The sequence below is a fragment of the Marmota marmota genome, unplaced genomic scaffold (genome assembly GCF_001458135.2).
Source record: "Marmota marmota marmota unplaced genomic scaffold, marMar, whole genome shotgun sequence".
In the NCBI taxonomy this organism is placed as follows: Eukaryota; Metazoa; Chordata; class Mammalia; order Rodentia; family Sciuridae; genus Marmota; species Marmota marmota.
In genome coordinates, this window is record NW_026000283.1 from 4,224,083 (window position 1) to 4,230,844 (window position 6,762).

The following is a 6,762-nucleotide window of genomic DNA, read 5'->3' on the forward strand; positions in this document are numbered from 1 at the left end:
TCTCTCTCTCTCTCTCTCTCTCTCTCTCTCTCTCTCTCTCTCTTTCTCTCTCTCTCTCTCCACACACACACACACACACACTTACACTTACCTCTGGTTTGGGGGCAAGATTTTTTTCTTTGTATTTGTTTTCTACAGTTTTTATATGATGTGTCTAAGGGAGATTTGTTTCATTTTGCTTTGTTTTGTATTTATCCTTCTAATGTTATTTGAGCTTCCTATATTTACTTACATTTCTGTAATTGATTTAGAAAGTCCTGTGTTATTCTTTCCAATATTTGTTATGGTCTGTTTTTCTCCTCTTCTGTTATTTTAATTAAATACCTAATACATGATTTGTAACTGCCTCTCTATTTATTTGGGCTGCTATAACAAAATACTGTAGACTGGGTGATTTATAAAAATTATAACTTATTGTAAAAATTTATGGTTCCTGGAAAGTGCAAGGCAGAATTGCCAGCAGATTAAGCATCTGGTGAGGACTCACTCAATCTTTCACAAATGTTGCTTTCTGGTTGTGTCTTCAAATTACATGAGGGAAATACAAACTTTTTTTTTTTACTTCTCTCTTTTAAGATCCCTAATCTTAAAAGATTAATATTTTAAAATCTAATAATCTATCAAAAATTCCACCTCCAAATATTATCACACTGGGAACCAAACTTCATCATATAAATTTGGGTGGGAGGGGATAATCTTTGTTTTCATGTTTGTTTACTTATTTTAAGCCAGTACTCTACCAATGAGCTGGAACCCCAAACTTTAGAGTAGTTTTGAGTTGCATTTCTTACTCATTTATTTATTCTAATTAGTTATACATGACAGCAGAATGTTTTTCAATTCATAGTACACAAATGGAGCACCCTGTTTCATTTCTCTGGTTGTACACGAAGTAGTCACATTGTTCATGTCATCATACATGTACCTACGGAAATGATGTCCATCTCATTCCACCCTCTTTCCTACCCCATGGTCCCTCCCTTTCTTTTACTCTACTTTGCCCAATCCAAAGTTCCTCCATTTCTCCATGCCCCACCCCATTATGGATCAGCATCCACTTATCAGAGAAAACATTAAGCCTTTGGTTTTTTGGTACTGGCTAACTTCACTTAGCATGATACTCTCCAACCCTATCCATTTACCTGCAAATGCCATGATTTTATTCTCTTTTAATGCTGAATAATATTCCATTGTGTATATATACCAGTTTATTTATACATTCATCTACTGAAGGTCATCTAGTTGGTTCCACAGTTTAGCTATTGTGAATTGTGCTGCTACAAACATTGATGTGGCTGTGTCCCTGTAGTATGCTGTTTTTAAGTCATTTGAGTACAAACCGAGGAGTGTGATAGCTGGGTCAAATGGTGGTTCCATTCCAAGTTTTCTGAGGAATCTCAATACTGCTTTCCAGAGTGGTTGCACCAATTTTCAGTCCCATCAGCAATGTATGAGTGTGCCTTTCCCCCCACATCCTCATCAACACTTATTGTTGTTTGTATTCTTAATAGCTGCAATTTTTACTGGTGTTAGATAAAATCTTAGAGTAGTTTTCATTTGCATTTTTCTAATTGCTAGAGATATTGAACATTTTTTTCATATATTTGTTGATTGACTGTATATCTTCTTCTGAGAAGTGTCTGTTCAGTTCCTTATGAATTGGGTTATTTGGTTTTTTGGTGTTAAGATTTTTGAGTTCTTTATAAATCCTAGAGATTAGTGCTCTATCTGATGTGTGTGGTAAAAATCTGCTTCCACATGTAGGCTCTCTATTCACCTCGCTAATTTTTTCTTTTGCTGAGAAGAAGCTTTCTTTAGTTTGAATCCATCCCATTTATTGATTCTTCATATTAATTCTTGCGCTATAGGAGTCTTTTTAAGGAAGTTGGGGACTAATTTGACATGATGAAGGTTTGGGCCTAGTTTTACTTCTGTTAGGCACAGGGTCTCTGGTCTAATTCCTAGGTCCCTGAACAACTTTGAGTTGAGATTTGTGCATGGTGAGAGTTAAGGGTTTGATTTCATATTGTTGCATATGGATTTCCAGTTTTCCCAGCACCCTGGTGAAGAGGTTATTTTTTCGTCAATGTATGTTTTTGGTGCTTTTGTCTAATAGAAAGTAACTGTAATTATGTGGGTTAGTCTGTGTGTTCTCTATTCTGTACCATTGGTCTACAAGTCTGTTTTTGTGCCAATACCATGCTGTTTTAGTTACTATTGCTCTGTAGTATAGTTTAAGGTTTGGTATAGTGATGCCACCTGCTTCACTCTTCTTGCTAAGGATTTGATTTAGCTATTCTGGGTCTCTTATTTTTCCAGATGAATTTCATGACTGCTTTTAATTTTTCTACGAGGATTGTAATCAAGATTTTGATTGGAATTGCCTTAAATCTGTATAGTGCTTTTGGTAATATGGTCATTTTGACACTATTAATTCTACCTATCCAAGAACAAGAAAGATCTTTCTATCTTCTGAGGTCTTCTTTAATATCTTTGTTTAGCATTATGTAGTTTTCATTGTAGGGATCTTTCACCTCTTCCTTAAGTTCATTCCAAGTATTGTGCTTTATTTTTGAGGCTTTTGTAAATGGGGTAGTTTTCCTCATTTCCCTTTCAGAGGATTCATCACTTATGTACAGAAATACCTTTGATTAATGGGTATTGATTTTGTATCCTGCTACTTTGCTGAATTCATTTACTCATTTTAAAATTTTTCTGGTGGAATTTTTTAGACATTCTAGGTATAGAAACATATCTTTGGCAAATCGTGCTAATTTGAGTTCTTCTTTTCCTATCTGTATTCTTTTAATTTCTTTTGTCTGTCTAATTATTCTGGCTGGTGTTTCAAGAACAATGTTAAAATAGAAGTGGTGAAAGAGTTTTTAGAGGGAATGCTTTCAATTTTTATCTAGTTAGAATGATGTTGGCCTGGGGTTTAGCATAGATAACTTTTATGATGTTGAGATATGTTCCTTTTATCCCTAGTTTTTCTAGTGTTTTTTACATGTATGGGTGCTATATTTTGTTGAATGCTTCTATGCATCTATTGAAATGATCATGATTCTTACCTTTAAGTCTATTAATGTGATAAATTACATTTATTTATTTCTGTATGTTTAACCAACCTTGCTCCCTGGGATGACCCCACTTGATCATGGTGCACAATATTTTTGATATGTTCTTGTATTTGATTTGCTAGAATTTTATTGAGTATTTTTGCATCTGTGTTCATTAGATATTGGTCTGAAAATTTCTTTCTTTGATGTGTCTTTGCCTGGTTTTGGTATCAGGGTGATATTGGCCTCATAAAATGAGTTTGGAAGTGCTTCCTCTTTTTCTATTTCATGAAATAATTTGTAGAGTATAGGTTTTAGTTCTTCTTTATAGGTATTGTAGAACTCAGCTGTGTATCTATCTGGTCCTGGGCTTTTCTTGGTTGGTAGGCTTCTGATGACATCTTCTATTTCCTTGCTTGAAATTGATCTGTTTAAATTGTGTATATCATCCTGATTCAATTTGGGCATTCATGTGCCTATAGAAATTTGTTGATGACGTTGATATTCTCTATTCTGTTGTAGTGCAAGTTTTCAAAATAATTTCTAATCTTCTGTTTTTCTGTAGTGTTTGTTGTGATATTTCCTTTTTCATCCCATATGTTAGTGATTTGAGTTTTCTCTCTTTCTCTTTGTAAGCATGTCTAAGGATTTGCCAATTTTATTTATTTTTCTGAAGAACCAACTTTTTCTTTTGTCAATTTTTTCAATTGTTTGTTTTGCTTCAATTTCATTCATTTCAGCTCTGATTTTAATTATTTCCTGGCTTCTACTGTTTTGGGTCATGATTTGTTCTTCTTTTTCTAGGGTTTTGAGGTGTATTGTTCAGTCATTTATTTGTTGACTTTTTCTTCTTTCAAGGAATGAACTCCATGCAATGAACTTTCCTCTTAGTACTGCCTTCATAGTATCCCAGAGATTTCAATATGTTGTACCAGTGTTCTCATTTACCTCTAAGAATTTTTTAATCTCCTTGATGTCTTTTGCAACCCTTTGATTATTCAGTAACATATTATTTAGTCTCCAAGTGTTGGAGTAGTTTTTATTTTTTACTTTATCATTGACTTCTAATTTCATTCCATGAAATCTGATACAATGCAGTATAATATCTGTACTTTTTTGTATTTGTTAAGAGTTGCTCTGTGGCATAATATATGGTCTAATTTAGAGAAGGATACATGTGCTGCTGAGAATAAAGTATATTGTCTCATCGAGGGATGAAATATTCTATATATGTCAGTTAAGTCTAAGTTACTGATTATATTATTGATTTTAATAGTTTCTTTGTTCAGCTTTTTTTTGAAAGATCTATCTAGGAGTGAAAGAGGTGTGTTAAAGTCACCCAGTGTTATTTCATTGTGGTTTATTTGAGTCTTGAATTTGAGAAGAGTTTGTTTTTTGAACATAGATTTTCCATTGTTTGGGACATATATATTTATAATTGTTATGTCTTGTTGATGTATGGTTCCTCTGAGCAGCATGAAGTGTCCTTCTTTGTCACTTTTGAATAAAATTAGCTTAAAGTCTACTGTTGGATACGAGGATGGAAACCCCTTTTTGTTTCCACAGTCTGTGAGTGGAATGTTTTTTCCAAAACTTTCACCTTCAGTCTGTGGATGTCTTTTCCTATGAGATGAATCTCTTGAAAGGAGAATATTGTTGGGTCTCTTTTTTAATTTTTTAATCCAATCTGCCAGTCTATGTCCTTTTATTGATGGATTTATTCCATTAACATTTAGGATTATTATTGAGAGATTGTTTATATTCCCTATCATTTTGTTTTAGTTTTGATTTTCACATTTACTTCATTTCTCATTTGATTGACTTTTCCTTTAGTGTAGTACCTTCCTTTGCTAATTTTCATTATTGTTTTTTATTTTCTCTTCATAGAATATTTTGCCAAGAATGTTTTATAGTGCAGGCTTTCTAGTTGTATATTCTTTTAACTTTTGTTTATCATGGAAGGTTTTTTTGTCATCATCAAATCTAAAGCTTAATTTTACTGGATATAAGATTGTTGGTGGGCATCAATTTTCTTTCAGAGCTTGGTATATGCTATTTCAGGATCTCCTAGCACTGAGGGTCTGCTGTGACAAATCTGCAGAGATCCTAATTGGTTTCCCCCATAGATAATCTGATTCATTTCTCTTGTGGCTTAGAAAATTCTGTCCTTATTCTGTATGCTAGGAATTTTCATTATATTGTGATTTGAACTAGATTTGTTGTGATTTTGTACATTTGGTGTCTTCTAAGTCTCTTGTATTTGATTTTCCAATTCATTCTTCAGGTTTGGAAATTTTCTGATATTATTTCATTGAATAGTTTGTTCCTTCATCTGTTTTGTAACTCTATGCCTTCCTCTATCTGAATAATTCTTTTTTTTAAGTTACACATGACAGTACAATGATCTTGACATATCATACATTTGAATCAAATGGGGTATAATTTCTCATTTTTCTGAGTGTACAGGTTGCAGAATCACATTGGTCATACAGTCTTTTCATGTTATCCCATAATTCTCCTCTTGGTTTCTTACCATCTACTATGTGTGGTCAACTTTATTATCAAGATTATATATTTGTCTTCATTGTCTGAGGTTCTGTCTTCCAAGTGATCTATTCTGTTGGTGATGCTTTTATTGAGCACTTTTTTTCATCTTTTTAATTTTTTTTTATTTTAGTGATGAAGATAACATCTTTATTTATTTATTTTATGTGGTGCTGAGGATTGAAGCCAGTGCCTCACACATGTGAGGCAAGCACTCTACCACTGAGCCATGACCCCAACCCTTCTATTGGGTTTTTAATTTGATTTATTGTTTCCTTCATTTCAAGGATTTCAGCTTAGTTTTTTCTTTTTTTTTCAGAATCTCTATCTCCTTATTGAAGTAATCTTTAAATTTTTTTTTTAGTTTTTATGAACTTTTATTTTATTTATTTGTATGTGGTGGTGAGAATTGAACCCAGTGCCTCACACATGCTAGGCAGGTCCTCTACCACTGAGCCACAACCCCAGCCCTCAAAGTAATCTTTTTCTTCCTAACTTTGTTTATTTAGCTCTTTATCGAAATGAGCTTCTGTTGCCTGTGTTTGCTCTCTTACATTATCCTTTAATTTACAGAACATTTTAATTATGTACATCCTGAACTCCTTTTCTGACATTTCTTTTGCTGTGCTGGCCATGAATTCTTATAATGTGGTATCTTGGTTTGTTTGGGGGCACATTCTTCCCTAGTTTTTTTCATTTTGTTTATGTGACTTCCCTTTTAGCAGTGCAGTATTACAGTTTTTACCCTATAGAATTATAGTGTCCTTGCAGGATTCCAACACCTCTCCTTTAATGGGGAGATCAATGTTAACAAATCCCAATACAAACAATATGCAGCCTTAAACCAAGCATATTAAGATATTTACAGTTTTGTCAGAATAGACAGAAATGGTGAGATTGATTTTTATCTGCAATATAAACAGTAGGTTTAAAAAGGGTCTACAGTTTTTAATGGTGGAGAAGGAAAGAACTGGGGGATGTAGGATGTGACATTAAGGAGGTAAGAGGTGAAGATGTAGAGTTATTAGGTCTCAGCAAGTATGAAAGAGGAATCATAAGAAGTTGGCTGGTAGTAGGAGATAAGAGAGAAATAGACTGTGGGAAGACATGCAAGTGGAAAAAATAGAGCAAGAGTACAAAAAAATAAAAATTATTAAGAAAT